Source organism: Bombus vosnesenskii, unplaced genomic scaffold (genome assembly GCF_011952255.1).
Source record: "Bombus vosnesenskii isolate JDL3184/JDL3185 unplaced genomic scaffold, Bvos_JDL3184-5_v1.1 scf7180000013320, whole genome shotgun sequence".
Classification (NCBI taxonomy): Eukaryota; Metazoa; Arthropoda; class Insecta; order Hymenoptera; family Apidae; genus Bombus; species Bombus vosnesenskii.
Window position 1 is genome coordinate 635,401 of NW_022882965.1, and position 25,245 is coordinate 660,645.

A 25,245-nucleotide genomic window follows, 5' to 3' on the forward strand; every position below is an offset into this window, starting at 1 on the left:
GTGCGACAAAGCGGCCAGTAGGGGCGCTGGTTCGCGTACAAATTGAAAACGCGAGGTATTAAGAGACGGACATTTTAATATGAATAGCCCGGCGCCCGCGTAATCGAAAAATTAATAACGCATCGCGAGTAGTCCTCCGCGGCGTACTTTATAGACGGGGGAGAAAAGAGACATCGTGTAAACGTAACATACGGGAAAACACACCGTTCCCGTCTCTGTCCACGGTACGCTGTGTAATTTAATCAGCTGCACGTCTAATTTGGGAATTAATAATAGCCCGTTACTAATATTTGAACTATAGCGGAGCGTGGACACAATGCGTATCGTATACACTTCGCGGTCGCGGCCCACCTCCAAACAAAGGTTAATGGCGACTTCATACAAAGTCCAACGATATGGCGTCGTCGCGATGCGAAAGCACGCGGTAATGAAATTACAGTAAATAACACACAGAGAGCAGTAGAGTAAAAAAGGGAGGGAGACATAGACGTATACAGTAAAGAAAGAGATGTAGCAAGAAATAGTACGAAGAGAAAGGAGAAAAGCACGCGGCCAATGCGCGCATGGGCCCGGTAATTTCGCTGGAAACTGGCGAGAGTCCCTGGCCGAGTATCGTTCGGAAGCCATTTTCGCGTTGCTTCGTTTCGTCGTCTCTTTGGCATCGCCTTTTGGTCCGCGTTCCCTGCTCCTCCTCTCGCTCCCAGCGATCCTGCTGCCTCCTCTTACCCGCGCAAAGCCCCGACCTTTTTCCATCTTTCTCTCTCCTGGCTGTGAACGCGAGCCGAACTGCAGGTGTCTGTGCTGTGCGGACTTCTCTCGTTCCGTCTTCCTCGTTCTTACCGCTACGCCTGATTCTCGTCCTCCCTTTCGCGTTGTTTCCGAAGCGCGCGCGACCGAGCAAAAGGAGATAGAGAAAGAGGGTACCAGGCGGTAGTACACCGGAGCGAACGAGAAAGAGAAGATCGTGTCTACGGTTACGAGAAGAAAGGGTGAAAGGAGAAGGGAGAGGCGCTTCGGGCAAAAACGTAGCGCGGAGATGGTGTCGTTGCTCGTGGACCGTGGCCGAAGAACGCCGAGTCGACGACGAGTCGACTCAACCCTCCGCTCGTTCGTCGTTTTCTCTGTTTCGTCGAGCAAAATGGAACAGGCTGTGCAGAATCCGCCGAATGTTATTTCGCCTCGCGTTTCGCCACCTTACGACGACGAGGCAACGTATCGAAATACGAGAACTATAGGCAATTTCGGGCTTCACGGATGACGCTCTGCTATTCTAACTATTACGCTATAGCACTCTCGTTTAGACTCGATTCGTGTAACCGCGTAAATACTACGTAGAAAGCTGGAGAAACGTTTTCACGATTTCAGTTGGCGATTTTCTTCCGTTCTAACATCCAACGTGGATCTTTTCTTCCAATCGCACCATCAATATCTTGAAAATCGACTAAAATTCACGCATCGAGTTTACGATGTCGGCAAACTATATTCATCGAGTTTATATCTACATGCATGCATCGTGTGAAATGATAGGATAGGCAGCTCTGTGACAATTTCAGAACTTGTAAGAACCACACTCTGTGGATAAGACACCGGAATCGTTGATACAGCTTTTCTCAATGATAGATTCACGAACAATGTCGAATTCCTTGAGATCGTGGCTAAAGAATGCAGGCTCGGCTCGTCGAGCGTCTCCTTCTCCTTCTCCTTCTCCTCCTTTCTTTCGTCAGCGTGTTATTGTCGACCATGGGGCTACCGACAACGAGCACACGTATGCCGAAAAACTTATTCAACCTCTTGTTCGTGGGCGTTTCCTTAAAGGAAACATTCCTTTGCGGGAATTATCTCCTATAAAATCGATTCTATATACAGTGGCTGGTGAAAATATTTAAACACTCGCGGAAACCTTTTACGAATATATCTTGCGTGATAATGCGAAATATTTTGGAATTTTATTAGCACTGCAATGATAAATGGCTATTACGATTATGTTGGTAACTTTCGGAACAAAGATAAAAATGCATATACAGCATCAATAATCCGTTACATTAATAAGCTGTAGAACCGTTTTTAATGTCCAGTATGTTCTTAAGGTGGCTATTTACGCTGTATATGTATTCATTTCCTTACTGAACATATTTTGTGATGACTATCTTGTAACTTGCATGTACATTTTCACATTTGTTTAGGCTTTATGAATATAATCATTAGACCGGGAATATTTATGCACGTGGAAATCTGCAATAATAAGAAATTTAAAATTTGCAAAATGCTCTGAATGTATGTTATATGTAAAAATATGTAAGATAATCAGACTACAGTATTTGTTACATCTACCATCTAAAAATTTCTCTTTAGATTCAGTTTTTAAAATTCTATTTATAAAAATACAAATTTACATCGTACTGACGTGTCATTATAGCGCTAATGAAATTTTTAATTATTTTATATTACACGATATATTTAAAATTCTCTTCTCATATGTTAAGTTAATCACTCGTTACACGTTACAAAGAAAGAGAAAGAGAAAGTGGAGTGTTCAAGTCAGGTATCGAAACGCAGTTATGATGATATATTTCAATACGTATTTCGATACGTCGTAGATGGTTTCCTGCGACTTTACAACCGGAAATGCTCAGGTAAACGCTCGTTGAACGGCGAATCGCTAAACGTCGACATTAAAATATAGAACAGGCGCAAAGGTCGGATGTAAGTATTTCAGTTCACGCTACAATTAGAACGCGTCTAAGTGTCTGGCAATTTTATACGTTCATCATACTTGTACAATAGCGATGGGATCAAGTACTACGTCGTAAGTAGGTTCGAACATCGCCCAACTAGCACTTTGACTGCCACGCCGAAATCACATGTTTCTCTCAGGACGCCACGCGAGTATTTTGATGATTCAAAGCATATAATGGCAAAATAATAATAAATTGATGATGTAAGACAACATTCTTCTCCAGTGGACCGGTTATCGTATTGGCGGTCTCGGGTGACCACCGTGGCGCCTTGGTAACAGTTGATAGCGACAGATTGTAACAAGGCTTCGTTTATTTCAACAAACCATTCGCATTCGGTATTTCGTCGTAAGCAAAACGTCCAGAATATATTGTCGATACGTGTGGAAGATATTAGTAAACAGTATTAGCCCATTCTATATATAATAGAAAGATGAAGAGACAAGCGTGACATTTTTATGATTTCGACGAAACATTCGGCTGAAATGGTAGAGGTCTGCAAAAAGAATTATGTTTGTGATAAACCAATGGTAGTGGTAGATCACAACAGAGGAAAACGTACTGTAGATTTATCGGATCGAACGATAGCATATTCTACACCACATAGAAGATCCTTCAAGTGGTATACAAAATTAGCTTTAGAGTTATTGTTAAATACATCAATTTCAAACGCGATGATACCCTATAAACAAGCGACGAAAACGAAAATCAAGGTATCAGCGTTTAGAATGGCACTCGCGATGCACCTTGCACAGTGCCATTCATCAAAGCCGTCAAATATACTTATTCGACAAAGATTGCGACACGAAATGCTGAAGAAAGAGGGACAAGCGTACCTGGCACGAAAATTTTGCAGAGAGTGCTATAAAAAAATGTTAAACAGTTAGGATCAAAAATTGCTAAGAATCGGACCAAAAAGGTGACCACCTATTATCGTTCAGATTGTACGAATGAGCCACATTTATGTTTAAAGTGTTTTAACACAGTGCACCGTTAAATGCAAGATTTGTTCTCATTCTTTTTTTATTGATGTTCTAATAAAAATGTTTAATTGTTCAATGGGGCACTTTTTATTTCAAAGTATCTTCTATTTATCGGTTATAATCAAAATGCCCCAACTGTCAATTTTCATTCAATTTTTACGATTGTAAGAAGTTCAAAAGCTCCGGTCACCAATGACCATCATGGTGTCGCAGGAAAAACCGTGGCAGTCAATTCACATTGTACTCGTTCGTTCAAAATGAAATTGCTTTTAAATTTTACCACTCTAATCGTAATAGCCATTTCTTATTACAGTACCGACGATATTAGGTTGTCCGAAAAGTTTCTTTCGTTTTATGAGGAAATAATAGACGCACAACGTCTTTCGTTTTATATTATTTTGTACGATCCATTTTGTTCTGTTTATCTCAGCACAGCGACATTTCACAGACTTGGTTTCACGTTTGTATGAAGTTGCACTGTTGCAAAGAACACGTTTGCAAGAGAAAGACACTTTTCGAACAACCTAATATTTTTAAAAATGTCACACAGATATATCCACAAAAATGTGTTACGATAAGATATTATACTCTCGTACTAGAAATACTTTCGTAAGTCAGTATATGTACCTCGAGTAAGAGCACGAAAGTTCAAAAACGATCGACAAGGTGATAATTACATTTTAATTAATAGCAGTATCGCTTCGAAATGATATTAGAGGTATGGAAAAGAAGATGTTAAAAAGAACGAGGAAGACGAAAATTGAACAGCTCAATTTTTACGATTGTAAGAAGCTCAAAAGCTCCGGTCACCAATGACCACCGTGGCGTCACAGGAGAAACCACGTGGCAGTGAAAGTGCTACATTCAGAAAAAAAGTATTACATACTACTTTGTACAGATAGAATAGAACACGAGTAGATTAAGTACCTCACCATTTTCTATAATCTATTTTCTGAACCAAAATTTATACAGATATCGCTTATCGTTTACGATTCTGTATAACTTCTGCGAAATCTGTAACAAGAATTCCATAAAATGGAATTTGCATAGACGTTCGTATTCTGGCTGCGAATGATACTTGTTCGAATCCTATGAATCGAATCTTTGATATTAAATTTGACTCGGATTTGTTAGTATGCGTCTACATGTTGAACTCGATGGCATCGTCATCGCTCAACTTCCTTCCCCGCTATCTTTTCTTTTCCGCATTGAACTTGTTAATTCCTCAACAAAGAGATTCGTTGAATCTCGTAAGATGTTGTAAATGAAGTTGTTATCGGTCGATTCGAAGGACGATACGAAGAGAGAAGCATTTTCTCGGGGGATCCGTGGTTCACGGAATCGAAAAACGTATTAACATCGGCGTATCGTAATACGCTATTAATCACTCTTGGAGAAGAGTGGAAGCGGAACCGTGGCAGACGAGAGACACGATCCGTTAGCATGGTAACAGAGAGAGAGAGAGAGAGGGAGAGAGAGAAGCAGAGAGCAGATGCCGGGTAATTAGGCTGAGCCAAGGGAAAGAGATTGTGCAAATTATTAAGATATCGAGATAGTAATAGAGCGATATGTTTTATAATGGTCGCGTGGAGGACATGCGCGTTGTGAACGCAACGCAATTACTCGTCCCGCGGGGGACGTAATTCAATTCACGAAGGAAGCAGCGGGTTGTATTCACCGGGAGCTCACGTATATCCCCGGCTTCATTTCAATTTTCACTGATAGAAAACATTCCTCCTTCAATCTTTTGTATCTGGCGTAAGCGTAATTAAATACGCCGCACGCCGAACTGTAATTACGCAATTATCCTATCGTAGAATTAGCGAAATCATAGACCGTTTCGGAGCACTTAGCATCGTGGAAACGCGATACTGCCGTCCGTTTCAGATAAAACCGAAAAGTCAGCGGCGAGCGACGAAAATCAAACGATTTTCTCGTAAGCGAAGACCAGCGAAAAAGAACGCGACAAGTACACGTTTCTTACTGTGCTCTTTGTATTCGTGTCACTTTATGACGGACAGCGAATACTTTAACATAAAATAATAAAAAGTGGAATAAACCTGTTAGATTCAGAGATATACAGTGGCTACAAAAAGTATTTGTATCTCTATTTTCTAACGAAGCGGCTTTTTTCTCTCATTCTTTTTCTCTCTTGTTCTCATAGCGTCAAATTTGTGTAGTCGTATGGAAGTATATTACTGAATGACATAAAATTTAATATACATACCTCAACATCATTAACTACGATGTAAATGCTGTAATAAATGCAGTGACGCACATACTTTTTATAGCAACCGTAATTGTTAATAATCGACGAATATGTATAGAAACCAAAGTACGTGTGATATTTTAATGTCTTTAATATTTTAGTGTCACGGCAGACAATATTTTCAAAGATAGTGCAAGAATATATATTTATCCTTTAAAACTAGATAACAGGAGATTTTTCGGTAACACGGGACAAATATAAAATGTTTTGAATTGTAAAGTTGCTTTTTAGTCAAACATAGAGAATGCGACTTATTATGTTCTTCGCCTATGATTTATGGCCTTCGAGTGGAATCGTTTTCGTAAACACGAATCGACGAAAAATCGGTGTTTCGTTTTTATATCTCGAGAAACATGACACGAGAGAATTCTATATAGAAAAATAACTCGTCTTGAGGCGATTACATCGACTTATCAGGAAGAATGAAAAGAAAAAAATAAAAAATAAATTGGAGAGAAAGACGATGGAAAAGAGACGAAGTGATTCTAGGAGAGAACGTCTCCGCTCGATAAAAGACACTCTGCGTCCTCGTTCATCCTCGCCTACCTCTCCGCTGAAATAAAGGAGAGAAGAAGAAGCAGAAGAAGAAGAAGAAGAAGAAGAAGAAGAGACAAGGTTGGATAGACCCGTTTGAAATAGTTCCAGCCACGAGTTCATAAATAATGAGCCTGTCGATGATTTTCGTCTTGGCAAATACTTCGACCAGCTTATCAAAAATTTATTTTCCTAGCAGTCTCGAGTGTCCATTAGATTAATTTTAATATTCCAAAGATAGGTATCAATCGTAAACGGAGATAGATAAATAAGTAACGGCGGCTTACGAAAGTATAATATTTGAACGTGTACCATCACCGAAATCTTTTATGTATTTACTGCGTGTGTTATATTAAAGATTTTTAAATTTCATTAGCATCGTAATAAGACACCACTGTCGTGGCTATATTGGTGAAATTTGAAACGAATTTGAAAAATCTCGTAACGCTTGCTACAAATATATTTAATAAAAAATTAGTATACGACATAAACGCTAGAAATAAATAGAAGCTACCAAATAGTTAGGCCTATTAATGTAATGAATAATTTAATGATAAAATAAATACTTCTTTGATTATAATAGGTCGTAATATTGTAATTTTATATATTGATTATAATAGCGGGAAAATAGGTGGAAAATTGATCGATATAACAATGATAGTCAAGTGGCATTACGATAATGAAATTTCAAAGTGTGGAAATATAACACACGTAATATATTCGTGTTATATAAAATATTATAAATATATAACGATAATAAATAAAAGATTGCTATAAAAGGTTTCTACAAACGTTCGAATATATTCATTAGCAACTGCAGAGCGCTATGTAACTCATGAGCAACCATATATTACCGATGCTTAAGTCGGCTGCTTATGATTCCTTTGCCGCATCTTTATGAAATTTTTAACATCATTACGATAACGGTGCGCGGTGATTGATACGACAACCGTATTAATTAGAAGCGTTGCACTCGCACCTTTGCCATCGATTGGCAAAGGCGCGCTACCATACAGACCCGTGACTGGAAAATCTTGGAAAAGTTCAATTAATTCCCCCTCATTTTCTCCGTATACGATCGCGTTACGGTTTAATCGATGACTACAATAACGATCGCTTGTTATACATACACCGGGGCCTGTTCAATCAGTCTCGAAACAGATAGGATCGCGTTTGGTACGGGCAAACGTCGCACGGCATTATTTCCGATCTCGTTACTATATAAAACACATTGTATACGCGCAATTCTTTATATTAGGTGTATATGCTTTATATATGAATTCCAACCTTCTCACAAGTTCGCATTAATTGCCGCATCGATAGAAGGCGATAACCTAAATCGGGAGCTTCTAGAAATTCCCGCCTCTCTCTCTCTCTCTCTCTCTCTTAATAAGACCATCGAAGGCCACAGAGGCTTCAGAAATTGTCATTTAAAGATGTCGCTTCATTCGCAAAACACCGGGTAGATTTGGAGAATCTTCGTTCAAAGACATTGCGTTACTGAATGACGCGAGAGCCTTCTGAAAAATCGATGCGATCGCCAGCCACGTAAAGCGCGTAAAATTTTGTCAAGGTGCACTCGCTGTACACGCGTTCGGTAGGCAAGGCCTACCGATAGTATCGATAATTGTATAACGAAGCGGCAATCGAGGCGGTATGAGAGGCAGACACAGCCACGATTCCAGAGAGAAAGAGACAGAGAGGGAAAGAGAGAGAGAGAGAGAGAGAGAGAGAGAGAGCAGAGAGAAGAGAAAACGTGGTCGGACGACGATGGACGGAGCAATATATAACGGGTGGCCGGATCGTAGCTCCTCGCGTTTGCCGTCTCTTATTCGCGGTGGGTCATTCGGTTATTTATGGCCTCGTAGTTGCCAGCAGCGCGGGGTTTGAACGATGGCCGGCGAGGGGTTGCTACGTAGCAGCAGGCGAGCGCTGCGCTTTGATGCCGCGAAAGGGGGAAAAGGGTGGCGATTTCAGGGGGAGGTGGCAGCAGAGGCTGACTCTCTTTACGTGCGCCTGTTTTTGCCTGTGTGCGCACGTGCGTGTACGTGTGGTGTAGTGTGCACGCGCGAGAGAGCGAGAAAGAGGGCACACGTTCGTTGGACGAACGAACGAAACGAACGAACTGAACGGTAGAGGGAGAGTTGGCCAAGCTTGTACAGCGTGTGTAGTGAAGTCTATAAAGGAGCGCTTTATTGATCTCAGTTTGAACGCACGCTAGGATACCGATATAGTCCTCTGGCCGCGCTATAACGCCGCAACTCACTCTGAATAAGGGGAGTTCTTGAGATACAGGGTGTGTCTGATGGCCGGTGCGCGCTTTCTTCGCAAATGCCTGGATAATGGCGAGAGCCAGGCAAACCCGCTTGTCGTCAAACTGGCCTGCGTGACTGGCTCCCCCAACGAACCCTGGAAAAATTATGTGCCGTCGCGATCTCGCCTGGAACGCCGCGAACGCTGCTCCGCGGTCTCGATCACGCGCGCTCCACAAAGACTATCGGCTCTCTCGGCTTCTACCGCGGCCCAGCTCTCTTTCGCACTCTCTCTTCGCGCCGGGGATCTGGTCGATAAGACCAGCCCGATAATTTTGCGCGTAGCTTTCGCGACGATATCGGAATTCAACTGTCTGATATAATATTAACTGTTCGTATCGCGGTCCATCTTTTAGTGGTATTGTCGTCGCGTGTTGCTTTCCAAGGATAGGATTGCATCTCTTTCGGATCGATAGCGAGCTCTGTCTACTGGAGTATTCGGAGTGGTAGGTTTGCATTTCGAAACATTCAGTTGCTGACGTTAAGGCTAATTGGTAGGAAGTAGGAACTGCGTTCGTGAAATCGAATATGAAACTTTAATGTTCAGAGTTATATACGGAGATCATTGTTTTATATTGCCATCGTTTAACATTCGAATTATTAATAAATACGTCAGATTAACTGCGTGCTATTCGCAGATCTGTGACACATAGCCTTTTGGAACCTCCGCATTCCCTAAAGTTTCCACGGTTATTTTCATTTCAGGCTAACTTTCGTTCCAGCCTTATCCGTCGTTATCTTATGGATGTCACTATTTTTACAGATATTAGCGTGTCATTTTTCTTCTATTTCTATTTTTATTCCTCCTCTTTTGTTACGCAAAGCTGTCTTTTGTTGAGGGAAGTCGAATTCTCTCGGTGTCAGAGTTCCGATAGAATTGTTCGAACGCAGACATTTTTCCAAGTCTCAATTTCATCACGGTAGAATGTATCCCAGGATGGTATTGCCCATGATCTAATAGATTATTTCCCATCGCTGATCCGCAATGGACTCTGTCCGCGAAAGCAGTTGCAACTGAATCGCAACTCCGAGAAACGTGTATGTGTCTGCAGAGATCAGATAGTCGCCAGGAACCATTCCCAAGAAAGTGATCACCGGTGACCACTCGACAGACGTGGTACTCGGTACTGTGGAGGTATTTTTCGGTCGCTCTGACACCCGTAGAAATTAAAGAAATGAATTAGAGTGCCGTGAAGGATGCATGTTCACTTGTCTTTCGGTAAATGTTGGAAAGCAGTGGAACAGTTGCTACTTGTCGACAATTATTTATCTTCGCAATCAAATTGATTATTTTTCAATTAAATAGGTAATTTGTGTTAATTTCCATTCTGTTTAATCCTGATTTTACGTATAATATTATCATTGAAAATACGTAATATTAAAGCAGTAATTAATATATTATTGCAGAAATTTCAATAATTGACAATAAATAGCGTACAGATCAATTGAAAGGCAATATTCACATAAAGTGTCCTAAAGCCAGCCTCGATGCTTTGTCGAAAAATTTGCAACAATATGTATGTATGTAATTCTGAGAATCATTGCGTTAACGATAATAATTTTAATTAGGACCTGTACTGCAAAAATTGTTAAACGAATTTATATCACGAATTTCTGAAAGCGTACACGCTTTCATGCACGTTTTACGCGCGATTACTCCACTCTGGATGTGTTTTCGGACCAGTAGTCGTACAGAATCGAAATATCGGCGAGCAGTGACTCAAGATTAATAAGAGATTTTTGCTAGTCGCTGCGCAAACAACGCACGTTGCAATAGATCGAGTATACATATGCATAAGCTACTCGAGCACTCGATTTCATTATCCTTCGCAATGCTTCCATTGCTCATGGCAAAAATTGATTGATTCGTGGAAATCGGTTTGAAAACTCGGTTACAATGGTGTCTATGAGCACTTTGATAGTGAAATTGCACGTTATATCGATAAATAATTAATCCACGATGAAAAGTATGTCACGTTCATACGTCACTTTGCAACATAGTTCAGATTTTCCTCGCTGTTGATTGGACCCCGTTTCAGACGAACCGTTTGTGTAAATACATACTAGCATTTGCATCATTCGTGGTTAGCCACAATGATCTCGTATACGGCTAGGCGAGCCATTGGGCCTTTCTTTTAACGTCAACGTACATACGTACATATATCGTCATACTCTTTTTATCTCAATTCAGGTACAACTTAACCCCTTAACCTACAACTACGGGCATAGCCCGTAGTACGATGATCGGGCCAAATATAATATACAGGATTCTACGCGAAAAAAGAAGTCGAAAATATACAATAAACATTTTTCGTTTGGGGTTTTGTTTTCGAGAAAATCGACTTTGAATTTTTGCTCGGTACGCGTGAACTTCACGTCTCGTTATAACGGATCTCACTCTAGATCGTTGTCTCGATGGAATAATATAGAATAGAAAATATAGAAAATATAGAATAAAAAATTTTTTTTTTAATTTTTCCATCGAGACAACGATCTACAGTGAGATCCGTTATAACGAAACGCGATAGAGTGGACGCGTACCGAGCGAAAATTCAAAGTCGATTTTCTCGAAAACAAAGCCTCAAACGAAAAATTTTTATTCTATATTTTCGACTTCTTTTTTCGCCTAGAATCACCCCCTTTCCGCTTGTTACCAACCACCCTGTATAATAGCTTGTTTACGTTTCCGGCCAAAATTCTCGAACGTAAATCGTAGGTTTAGGGGTTAAAATGTGAGAAGATTTGTTATTTAGAAAATGATAGTTTAAAATGAATTTTATTACTGTATATATAGAATTGTATAATATTATATAATTTCGAGATAAGCGGAATTTGAGCAATTTTCATCTGATTGCTGGTAATTGGGCACTAGAAAAGGCACGTTACACGCCAATGGGAAAGACGTATATATGTATGCAGCGAGATCGTAAAATCGATCAGAAGCTAAAACTCGTATATTTTAAGAATTGGAACAATTTGAGACATTTCGATGAACGTATGTGTGGACTTCTGTTTTCTTTCAAAAATATACATCTTAATCTTTAACAACTGCTGATTATTTTTTTCTGATATAATTCTTATTGACTAAGAAGCTACAAGAGATTCATATCGTACAATTTTAATGAAAAAACTTCTAATTTCTTATGCTAAAGTACTATACCTATTCGAACGCTTACACTTACAAATTTCAATTAATAAAATGAGGTGTACTAAACTAATTTGTTAAAACAATTTGGTATCTATAGCGACGGGAAGGTCTCAAGAGTACATCAGTAAAATTTGAAATCGATTCAATAACATAGACAGGAGTTATGATACATTTAATAGAAACATTCATGACGAGTTTCTCGCAAAAGTATTCGAACGCTGTGATAAAATGTTTTTCATCTTCCTTTGCACCGAATGTAAACATCATTGCTAAATGAAAGTATTGGTACGTTCACTTGATGTTAGGATACCTTTCCAATAATAGTAACGTGCCTACACAATTTTAGAACTGCATACACTAACCTTAATTTTATTAAGCTATTCGCTTTAAGCAGGTTCAGACACATATTACTCTCGATATTCCTATGTCAGAAAATTGACTAGGGCCATGTCAGTGAGTGTCGCCACTTATAGCTTCAATTTACGATCTTGCTATATCGGTCTCGCCAACTATACGTGGCAAAAGTCGAGCAGTCGAGGTCGATTCGTGAGACGTTGTCGGGTGCTCGAATTACGTTTGGTGTATTTCGTTTCTTGCGCGATTGCGTCCGAAAAATGCGAGCCGTTTCACTCGATCAACGTGTTTCGTAAGCGCATATCGCGTGCGTGACAGGGCTAAGAAACGCTACTCTCGCGACAGCGATTCTTGACCATAGATTCGTATCTGTATATAAAACAAAAATACTTTGCACGTCTATAATGACTATGTCGTTCTAGTGTAAACGATATCCTTCGATTTATATTCCGTTGCAACTGTAGAAAATTGAATATACGATTCATGAAAGTGGAAGTAAAAGTCTGAGGGATGACATATTTGTGAAAGTTCAGATGAAACATTTTGTTTCGATATCACGGCTCGTCTGTCGCGGAAAACTCCATGGACGTGTGGAATTTATCGGTGTTAATCCATACGATATCTGTTCGTCGATAACGCGTTTCCAATACCCCGGCATAAATATGAGAGAGCTCTAGATTCTTACATATCTGTTGCCGCTTTAGAATTCCCCTGTCCGTCATTGTCGACTTATTCGAATTCCAAGAGTGAACACTTTCCCGAATATACGAGTTTACCTTTTCCAATAAACCTGTAGCTCCTAATATTTTTCTAAGTCATCGCTCTTCTATATAACAGACAAGTAATCTGTGATATTCGTCGCGTATAGAATACTTTTAACGAATTAAAGAAACTATTAAAAATAAGTATTTCAGGATATAATTCTAATTTGATCGTTTCTCATTAGGCTCGGGTCTTATTAAACTCGGATATGAATGCCGCGCTGGTCAGAATTAATTTTCATTCCACGAATACTAATTCAATTGTACCAAAGAAAATACCTAGAGAGTGAAAATAAAATTTGGCGTTACTACGTCTTTTATCATTGTAGATCATTCCTTGTTGGTATAATAAAGAAAGACAACTTAGTCTTATCGAAAATCTTGTGTATCTGCAAAACGTATTGGCTCAGAATAATAACGTTTTGGTAACTGTAAGTGAATATTGGATCCTAATTACAAAATCCGCAATCACTTAGTTGCCAACCCGATGTACGACCGCGAATGGTTAAAACCTAATTAGCGTCTAATTTGTTGTGTAAATCGTTCAATGTCATTAACGCTTAATTAGCAAAAATCTGCAACTAAAAATCATAGCGACAACCCAGCAGAAAATAATGCGTCCCGCGGGTTCGGAACTCGGGCAATGAACATTTCTTGACATCGACATTATCGCGATCGTGGAAGATGGGAATATTTCATCGTTTCGTAGCGTCATTTTTCTTCGAAGCGATGGTGTCACGATGAATCTTAACGTACTTCCCGACCACCACGCTCTATGTTAATTTACGACAGATCTAGGTGGCATTCTGCAGCGGCCGCTGTGACATCGGCACCGTTGTATCGCGCCACACGAACCTTCATGCCACGATAATAAGAGCTGACTGTCGGCTCGTTTATATCGTGTCATGGTCAAAGCTTACGAGGGTCAAAGACACAACTCGTCAGACTCTGCGAATGCTACTGTGTGACGTTACATGGAACAACACGTACACGGGCTAAGGAGGTGAAAGAGCCGTCATAGCTCGCAGAAATGACACGCCGACATGATTCCGCAGCCGTGTTACGTCAGATAAACGGAAATTTTCATCCGATACAGTGGTGGACAAACTTTGTCTTGTCAGTAACCATAATATCAAAGATTTTTCACAGTATCAATCATCGGAAACGTACTTACGCGAGGCATCGAGAACAGAAAGTGGACGACAAACTGAATACATAATTTCTTACCCAAAATAGATGTAACCGCGAAATATACATATACATGTAATATCGTGATTGAATATATCTACAACGAATGGATGATACAGGTGTTAATCAGACAGAAAATCGTGTTCAACATGAACTAATCGCAGCAAACGTTTAATAAACAGCACAACTAAATAATTAATCGACTCGACTTTCATAAACGCAATCGACACTCTCCCGGCAACGCAACTCGCAATCACTGTCGATTCGACTCTCGTTCCTTAGCAACCGCTCGTGGCCAAGATCACGTAGGTCTCCTCTTTCCAAAACTACGCGATCGAAACGAACGCCTCGGCTCTCGCGACATTCGACGCGGTTCACCCGCCAACTCCCAGGCCCTTCGCTCGCGATACTACATACATGTAAATATAATATTATAATGATGATTTATTTACGATGAATGGATTGTACAGCTGTCAATTAATCACAATAACGTATTATGGTCTAGACAACGCAATAGTTAATTTGTAACTCTCGTCACAACGCATCCAACGCTCTCTCTCTTTCACGCGGACCACACTCTCGCGACAACGCTGGCAACACTGTCACTTCTTGATTTGCACTCTCCGACTCCTCAAAATGGTACTGCCCGCCCTTCGATCTTTTTTGTCTTCTCTCGGAGACGACCCCCCACTACGTCCGAGTCACGCCACCGTTCGCGCCTATGATCGCCTATGCACCTTCCTTGTGTATGTGAAAAAAAACGGACCGAAGGCGAATCGACGTTTCTGGAACTATACGCTGTTCGCTACATTGTATGCATTTCGATGGTCCTATACGACGATCTGTCTGCGACACTGCATTATACTATTCCGAGAAACTCGAACTTAAATATATGATGGACCAAGCGTATGCCCCGCCCCCCTTTTTTTGATATTACATACATAGTGAATTAGTGCTATAGCTTCACATTCAGAGAAAACGTGGCTTAGTCTGCCGTTGCTAATGTCTCAGTTTAAATTATTTGTTAACTGTACGTAAACTTGTTAACGATATTTAAGAAATACTCTAAAGATATTGTAGAACGAACACCTGTGGAACTGTAATGGGTTATATTGTAAAAGGATATTGTTTGAAAAGATTCTATAGCTTAAAACGTGCACTAACAACCAACTCTTTCACCATTCTGAAACAAACCCTGTTAGATCTTTCTTTCGATTTCTATTAATATTTGTAAACCTAATGAAAGTTGGTGTGGCACGATACAACAGTTTATGGTTATTCGGGTTTCTTTTCAAATTTAAACGATAAATCAAGCGATGAGTCGGCAAAAAGTGGCGGTTTAAACGCGGCGCGGATCGTTCTGTTGTAATTCACGGGAATTACGAACGGCAGCTTGCGCTCATTACGGATTAATAATTTATTTCGGGACCGTCTGTCTCATATTGGAAAGCAATTGTCGCGGGTAAAACAAAGCGCGAACTGCCACATACTTTTTTGTCCGCTTGTGCGTCGCAAACACATGCAATTATACGTACGAGCGTGTTATTCCCGTGTATAATCCCGTGCCGTCCAGGCGAGCGTGCACCTCGCGAATTAAAACTATCCCTGAACGATGATTACACGCAAATGGCCACCGCCTACGTTATACGACCAATACGCGATCGTTCTTTCTTTAAAAGTCTACTTATTCGCAGTGGCAATGTTATTTATTGTAAAAAAAGAAGGTAGGATAGGGTTGACACATGATCGTTAAGGGTGTTAATCCTTTGCACTGGGAATTTTATTTCAATTTCGTTAGCAGCAGCTGCCAACGCTTTTAAGGAGGTATTCTGGTCTAGAAATTTGAAAAAATCAAAAAATTTTTTTTTTCATACTTCCAAAGTTTAGACATTCGAGAATATGCCCTTTAAAGGATTTTTCAAAATTTCAATTATTTTATGCGTTACAGCCATTTTTGTGACGCGGCATCTGCTCCGGTCCGACCGGAACAAATGAATAGTAGACGGTAGACGTTGTCCGAGTTAATTTGTCTGAAAACTTTAAACGCGTTTTTCTCGAAACTACTTTTTTCGAGTTGGCGTGCACGATATCTCCAGTTCTAATGAACCGATTAATTTTAAATTTGGTCTGAATATTCCTTATATATTCCTCTATCGTCCGGATCACGCTCAGCTCAAAATCTTTAATATTACTATTTTTTAAACGTTTGGAATTGTCAAAAAAAACGTGCGAAATAAGAAATTTTTCTTCAAACGGCCGTCATTTTGTGAAAAAATGTTGTATTGACTTTTCCAAGGTTCAGACGATAGCGGCATCCATACTAATTAAGAATCCGTTCACATTTGTTGTCTCGGATGACCAGAAGGGTTGATATCATGCACGCCACGACACCCCATTTTTTTGGCAGCACCCACTTTGCCAGCTCGTAACTTTTTAAATATTGAGTTTTTTTTCAGTGAATTTTTTACGTATTCTCGAAATATCAATAAACAAATGCTAAAAAGAAGGATAGCAAAAATATTTTTTGTTTCGCTTGTACAGCCTCTAGACCAGAATACCCCCTTAAGTGTTTTATTTGAAATTTACTTTGACTAAAAAATAAGACAATTGAAATAAACAAAGGAAGAAAGAAATTCACTTAAATGCCAGTTTTATTCACACTATTGTTGTATTTTCTAATTTTTAAGCGTATGATATATCTTGAAACAATTTCCAGGATGCAATCTTGCTTTTCTTTCGCACGTTTCGCAAAAACAGCTGGAACTCGACAAAGGAGCTGCTGTGATAAAAACTGATGTCGAGTCGCACTCGACATGCAAAGAGTTAACATGTTTGTCGCTACTAGAAATTCATAAAACAGATAGATACTATGTGCCATAGATTCGTGTTCTCAAGTATGCGTATGCTTATCGCATACGTAATCATCATTGTTGATTATCGCGTGCATGATCGATCAAGATCTCTAGTTTTAAAACGAGGTTTTTAGTCCACAGTACGCTATTGTAGTCAAATGATTCAAGTTCAACGATCTGTTCTACCCGGACGCATACCGATCACCTGTACCGATTTTTTACACCGTTTCAAAATCGTATACAGCGAATTTTTGGGGAATGCAAACACGATGATCCGGATGGTGGCGTATTTCGTCCTCGTAATTAACAGCGTCGTAAACGCGTCATAAAGGAGTGGTGCGGGGGTTAAAGCTGTGGCAGGATGTGGTTAAACCTTTAAATTGGGGTTTCTTCGCAGGCAATCTTTTGATATATACAGACTCGGTGGCGAAACGGTAGACGCGACGCACGATAAAAATAAATTACGTGATATTTCTTTTCCGCTCTTCGTCCGCGGGGATGTAATATATCGCAACCGCCGGGGGTGGATTTCTCGGGTTACAAATTCTTTATCGCCGCGACATTGTTGCACGTTTTATTTCCATGTCACTGGAGCAAATCAATGGGTGTTAACATTAAAAACCGACGATACATTGACGGTGCAGAGTTGATGACTAAAGAGAGGACCGAGACAGAAGAGGATCAAAGATCGCTTGTGTTATGTAATATAAAAATTAAAATCATTGGATCGTTGAATCATAATATACAGGGTGGTTGGTAACTGGTGGTACAAGCGGAAAGGGGGTGATTCTAGGCGAAAAAAGAAGTCGAAAATGAAGAATAAAAATTTTTCGTTCGAGGCTTTGTTTTCGAGAAAATCGACTTTGAATCTTCGCTCGGTACGCGTTCGCTTTATCGCGTCTCGTTATAACGAATCTCATTGTCGATTTTCTCGAAAACAAAGCCTCGAACGAAAAATTTTTATTCTATATTTTCGATTCATTTTTTCGCGTAGAATCACCCCCTTTCCGCTTGTACCACCAGTTACCAACCACCCTGTAGAATATCTATTTCTTTTGGTCGAAGTGGATATGCTTTTCTCGTCGCAGTAAATGTATCAACTCTGCTACAGTCTTCAAATTTTTATGTATTTAATGTAATATATGTTTCGACAAAGCAAAATCAATGTTAATGTTCAAGGAAAATGAAATTCACCTGTTAAAAGTTTGTTTAGGAACAGAAAAACACGATTAGGTCGATAATGATTCGCAGAATGCAACAGAGTCGATCGAAGTAGCATATAAATAGATACACATTCTTCCTATTGTTAGTATATGAGTTGTTTAGCTCCACTCAGTAGCTGCATTGATCAACTCCATAAATAGAAAAGTAGAAAACGATGACGACGCCAGTAACATCATTTTTCAAAATGTACCGTGGTGTTTATCGTTACTTGTACCATTTTCTTGAGCAAACTTGTCGAAATCAGTCATTCATTTTTTTTTTTTTTTTAAGAATTGAATACAAATGCTATTCCCGAATGAAATAATTAAGAAATGTACAAAAGATGTAAATATTGATCAGTTTAAAGCTTGAGAGCCTCGATGTGTAATCTACAATCTAACAAAAATCATATTCACTTTAAACACGCGAAATGTCCAGACGATTTTTCAGGTAGCCTATTACACGAACGTACGGGCACGATTTACGAAAAAGCGTAACAGCATTCGTAGCGTCGAAAGACTGCCACCTTTCCGCTAAAACCGTTTTCCACGGATTACAGGAAATTACATGTAAAGAGTTTGCCAGAATGTGTCCGCCAGAACGATCAAAGCTACAGAAGCAATTACTTCTCACCTGTACGAAATTCGTCATGTTCGCGCGATTTTCCCCATCTGTTTGTCTGCTTTTTAATGGCTCTTCGATACCAATTCGCGATTACTTTATTGCATGGCATTATCATATATTAATATGCCGCGCTAACGATCGGAAAACAAATCGATGGACGCGGGCGGCGATTATGCACTCATGAAAGTGATCTACGCGGTGTGTTTGTGCACGCGCGCAAAACCTGATTGCTCTAACTGAACAACAAGCGATTTGACCGATATTATACACGATGACTACGTGTCTGTGCGCACGTGTAGCGTAACTATGATTACACATGTACTACTCCAATTGCATTCATTCATAAGTTTCATATTCGTGACAGAAACGATATATCGTGTATAAATATGTATGTACATGTACATATATCGTAACATATGTACGTAATTGGGTATTGTAACAATCGATTCGTTCCATAGACCATCAAGGTTTGTTCAACTTAGACTCCGCTTTTATTTTCTCTTCTTCTTTATTGTTTATTTATTTGCACATTCGTTTCTCTTTTTCCATTTCACGAGCATCGATTCATTGATATTTGCGCAGTCATTATTACATGATTGATCCTTTTCTTTTCGCAATGTTCAAGGTGCATTGTGCGTAATTCCACGGAAATCAAGAATAAAACGCCTTATCGCATCCCCTTCTGGCGGTCTCTTGCTTCCGTTTTCCGATGGCCGTCTTATCGCTACCGTTTATTTATGGAAATCATCGCGACTATAGAGTCGAAGTTTTCGTTTCGCCATTTTACAGCTCTGTTTTTATATACTAATTAACTTCACCTAATCTAAATTATTGAACATCCACTGATTCTTCTTTTCATTCGATATAACATGAATGTTACTATGCGGAGCTAAAGGCAAATGTGAATCCGATTGATTGTAACGAATTAGACTATGGTTGCAGTTAGTGCGTCTTCTGATGAATGAAACATCCGAAGACTGAGATGCGTATACTCGTAAGATTTATGTATTTACATTATACATGACATATTCGATTGTTTTGACGTATTCGTCATATAATTCGTTATACAGGCTCCTACGAATATGATGGTATTTCGTTCTCCGGATGTTCCTTTCGTCAAGACACGCATCCACCATAATCGTAGCCCAGATTCACTTCAATCTCGCATAATGTTTCACCGTAGTGTGCTATTGGACAAAATGGCCACATACTTACGTACACTAATTGTGCCGTCTTATGAATGAAATACACCTCTTACCCCCGTATCATCTCACAGGCTTCTTTCCGTCTCTCACAGTACACGCGCACCTGTCTATCACAAACGTTAATTAACATCATCTGCGATGTTAACAACGCGTATCGATATCCAGCTCGTAGCTCGACAGACCATTAGCTCTCGTATTTTACCATTACCTCTTTACACGTCGCCTTTCTTCTAAACTCTATCTCGTACAGCATCTCCGTTAGTCTAGTATCGTCGTTATCCTAGCAAGTCTTTCACGGAGCGCTGGGTCTGGGATACTCTCTTTCGCCAAGTCTCGCAGTCGTCCATCATTTTCTCGTATTAATTATCGAGGCTCTTTTATCCGGCACATCGGAATTTTTGGTACTGCTTTCGTGGCAGCAGATACAGGGAAGAGGTAAAGAGGAAGAAGAGGAGAGGGAGAACGCAGCAGAGGCTTTCAGGCTCGTTCTTCCGGTGCAACAACCCGGAATGCCTTCAGATCTCGTCCGCAAACGACGTCCGTCTTGTACGTGTCGGTACGTTACGGGCCATATCTCGTTCCCCTTAAGCCCCGTGCGCGTTCCATCCCCCGATATACCAATTCCACCCAGTGCTTTGCGATGGAACGTGAACTCGCTTCTGAGCCTTTCTCGTGTCTCATACACGCCGGGACACACGGAACGAGCCAGCGGAGAATCGGTTAGAGGAGGACCCGCACAACGATAGAGCGACCGAGTAAGCTGCGAGAGAGATGACAAACGAGCGGCTCGCGATGGATAGAAGGAGAAAGAGAGCGAGATGAAACGAGAGAAGAGACGAGGCCAGGGAAACGTCGAGCAGGAGGAACCGGGCCGTGGAACGTGCACGCGGGAAAGAGAGCTCCTACCCGAACACACATCCACGGTTCTACACACACGGACAGGAGAACGCAGAACGAGAACCGATGCGGCTGTCGCGAGGAAGAAGAGTCGACGGGGGCAGGGAAGGCGGCTGGTTGGAGTGTCAGGAACGAATCCAGAGGGGGATAGAGAGAGAGAGAGAGGGAGAGAGCACGAGCGAGCCCGGCGATGCGACGGACGGTGCGAACGTGGAAAAGAGAGAAGAGGAAGAGCTTAGAGAGAACGAGAGCGCGCATTGTAAACGAGAAAGACGGCAAAGAGAGAAGGACGAACGGAGCGAATCGAGAGAACGAGCATAAGTGAAAGAGGATCGAGAGAGCGTGTATATATGTGCATCGCGGACGAAGAAGAAAGAGAGACGACGGCAGAGGCGTGCAAAAGCACGAGTGAGAAAGAAGAAGCGTAGCTACAGCTATACAGCTACAGAGAGGAACGAGGGACACGGCCAGATAGAACTCGAGCTTCGAAGAGTAGTAGCGCGTGCTCACAAACTCAGCCAGCGCCTCTCGCACAGCGTGTGTCTCCCCGATGTCCCTCTCCTCTCCTCCCTTGATCCGCCGGTGGTACGTTTCTCTCCTATGCTCTACTACGCGCGTTCGTCGTCGTCGTCGTCGTAGTCGTCTCACTCATCTCTTGGCCCCGCGTCCGCCTAACCAACCTCATCCCACCTAGCCTTTACCATTTCCTCCTCCTCCTTCTCCTCTCTCTTTTCCCCGTTCCTGCCACGCTCTATCTCGGTCCGCTGCTACGCTTCTCTCCCGGTCCACCCACCCACCGACCCACGAAACCGCTCGTTCCCGCGCGTCGACTCACCCCACGTACACCAGAGGCTCACTCCCTATTACTCGGCTCTGCTGCACCGTTCTCTCTTTTTCTTGCCCTCCGCGGTTCTTTTTCTTCCTTTCCTCCGGCACCCTTTCTCTACCGGTTATGCTCCCTTCGTTTACGCGTTTTCTTTCTTCGCGTCACGCGAAGAAAGGTATACACAAAGAGAGGTACAGGGGAGAAGTAATCTTTTTCCCGCGTTCTCTCGTGGCTCTTCTTCGGCCCTTCGATCTCTTCTCATCGCTTTCCATCTCTTCACCCTTTCGCCGACCTCTCTTCGTTCGCGTCACCGCTGTTCGGTCGTTGGTTCGCTCGTTCAACGGCTACAGGCAGCATAGGCGCCAGAACCGGCCGACGCGACAACCAGCTCCTCGCGATTATCTTTTGTCCGATCCATACGTGCGTGTGCACGTCGCTCCGCAGTATGCTTGTTGCGCGGGATGAAAGCGCGAGCAGAGAGGCGCAGGCGCTGGATACGGGATACACATGCTCGTTTTAGTTTCTCTCCTCCATGCATCTGTATTCCTCATCGTCGTCGTGGTCGACGTGCTCGTTCGTACTTCTCGTTGCTCTCCATCGCCGTCGTCGTCGTCGTCGTCGTTGGCTCGTCGGTCGCCTGTATGCATGTATCGGCGAGTGCCGCCGCCAGCGTAGCGCCACGCCGCGACGCGACGCGACGGCTAGAACGACGAGCTTTATATTATCGTCGCTCCCGGCGATGCCGCGCGTAGCACGGGAACCAGTAGCGGTAGCGGTCTGCTCTTCTTGCGGCGCAACAGAGAAAGATGGAGCTCTGGAACGATGGAAAAAGAGGTGCAGTGGGAAACAGGCAACGAAAGAGAGAGAAAGAGAGAGGAGACGGAGAGTGAGAAGGAAGGAGAACGCGGCGAGTCTGGAATTTTGCACAGCTCTGCGGGTCTCGATGGCCGGGAATATGGGTATTATCGGTGGGATGCTTTTTGAAACTGGCAGCTCGTTTGGTCCTCTTTCTCCCTCTCGCTACTCCTCCTCTCCATCTCTCCACCTGCATACCTCCCACCTCTCCTCCACATGGCGCTCGCTCTTCTAGGAGGTTGTAATTATTGCGCGTGTGTGGCAAGGCGCGTTACGCAGTCGCGTAGTTCGATACAAAGAAATGCGCTGTCCGGCATGCGGCAAATCGGCGGTTCGTCGACGCTCGACATCAGTTTCGTATAACGTATCTGCAATATAGATAGAGAGACGTACGTGTCTCGCTTTATTAATATAGATGTGTTGAGCACGGTGAACGAGATACATGCTCGACAGATCTTTATACCTGATAGCTTTTAGATTTAGCCCGCGTGTGTACGCTCGCATTCGCGATGCACGCAGCAGACCATCCGTAATTGGGAATATCGCGTCGGCGTTTAAAGCGCGCTCTAAACCGAGACAACATAACCGAACGGTACTTTACGAAGACATGGAAACCACGGGACATACCGGCAACTATAAATAAGGCGAGGCGCGCGAGTAACACACGCGTGCCTTCGTGCATGCCCACAGCATGGTATAGGATATAAGTACGCGCATAGAGAAGCGAAACCTAACCTAAACGATAATTGAGAAGCTTTCTGGGAAACATAGGGTAAAGTGGGGATTTGGGTAACTTGTATTGGAAGTTTCAGTTTTAGTTGTTTTAATATTAGCTACGTTTGTGAACACCATGATAAGTATATTTTTGTACATTTTTTTATTTCAACGTTACGAAATTGTGACTGATATCAGATTTTTGTTTTTTCAAGTACTAAACAATATAGTTGTTTTTGCTATATATATAGAGAGAGAATTTTTTAGAAACAATTGATTTTAACCATTTGTAGATGGCGTTAGTTGAACACAATGGCAAATGTCAAATGGAAGAAGATGGGTTTCGAACATGCACAGCTCGAGAATACGATAGATTTAGCGAAGGGTAACGCACGCGTCTGGTTACTTCTCTCGCCTTTGCCATCGTTTCGCTCTCGCTACTTTATGATTTACTATCGATGCCGTTATCCGGTGCACACTCCGGTACCACCGTTTCTTTCTGTTTGATTCCGCAGGAGTTGGAGTGACGAAGGAAGTTCCTAAGAGGTTCCGGTACAATGTCGACAGCCTACAGGGTGAGTTACTTAAAATCGTTCAATTTTTTATATTCGCGCATATATTTCGAAAGTTTGTGTGTTAAAAGAATACGAAAATCGTCGATAAACGATTCCAATCGAAAAAATACAAAAGCATTGTTTGACCATTGTTCAGAATTTATAGTAGTCACGGTATTGTTCATACTAGAATTTATTTCTTCTGTTAATATTGTTTATTTGGCAAATACCATTTTCTGTAAACTTCCAAATAGTTTTTCGTTTTTCCTGCAAAGCTTGTTTCAGTTTGTGTGAGTTCACTTTTGAGATACACGCGTGGTATATGTACCTATCGTGTATACGGTAAAATGGGTCAGACCACAGGAAAGTGTAATTTAAAATAAAACACGAAGCTCAATTTTCTAAATAAACATCGAGGTTCCAGAGATTAGACCGTAACCGTTATTATATTTTATTAAATGGAAAATTTCAACCCTCGAACCGTGTATCGGTTCTTATTACGAAAGCTTCGATATTTTCAACCAATTTTTGAGTCTATTCTGGCGAACCTAGAATTTGGCTATCCTTGCGGTAATGACCGCCACGAGACGATCGGATTAAGTTTATCAGATGTTTCTCGATGGATACTTAGCACGTTAGCGGCGGTGAACTCGCGATAACGGTTTTCCATGCTTCGTTTGTTGCGTGTAAATCACCCGTTCCGTGGCCACGTATAATTTGTACGTTATATGCTCGACACTCGGCAACCCTTTCTATGAATACCGCTTCATCGTTCGTGGACGCGTGTATATGCGTATAAACGTATGTATATATGTATTTGTGTGTAAACTACCGCGCGCGCATCAACTCCCCTTCTTTAGCTAGTGCAGCCTCGTTATCTGTGCGAGAAAGCTCGATTGATGTCGTTTCACGCACCGACGATCTTTTTGGATTTTGTATCAGTGCTAGCAAAGGGATGAGGGAGTCTAGGTCATATCAACGTGGAGATATTTCGGTACCAGCGGAAGCGGAAAGTTCCGCTTCGGTGCGACTACTATGACAGATTTTTCTCTAATTTCTGTCAACATCTGCCTTTCTGTAGACGTTGGTTTTGAGTCGGAACTCTTGGAAAGCATTTTTGAAGATCGTTCCCGAACAAGATTCGGAGTAAATGTATTTTTAACTTTATCTGTAGATATTTGTGTTAATTCTTTCGCTGTGATACCTTCAGAGCCCTTTAAGGCGAAAGGGT

At 41.6% G+C, this 25,245-nt stretch overlaps 1 protein-coding gene across 15 annotated transcripts in view; it reads left to right on the forward strand.

Annotated features, from left to right (window-relative positions):
• LOC117235840 (bromodomain adjacent to zinc finger domain protein 2B-like) overlaps positions 1–25,245 on the forward strand; it is a 229,468-nt gene that overhangs the window by 31,038 nt on the left and 173,185 nt on the right. For 14 of the 15 annotated variants that reach the window (XM_033498246.1, XM_033498256.1, XM_033498255.1 and 11 more), the window contains one exon: positions 23,976–24,035. The exons of the other annotated variant lie outside the window; for it this stretch is intronic. The gene's annotated coding sequence lies outside the window, so the exon portion shown is untranslated. The remainder of the gene's footprint in view (positions 1–23,975; positions 24,036–25,245) is intronic. 15 annotated transcript variants of the gene reach the window in all.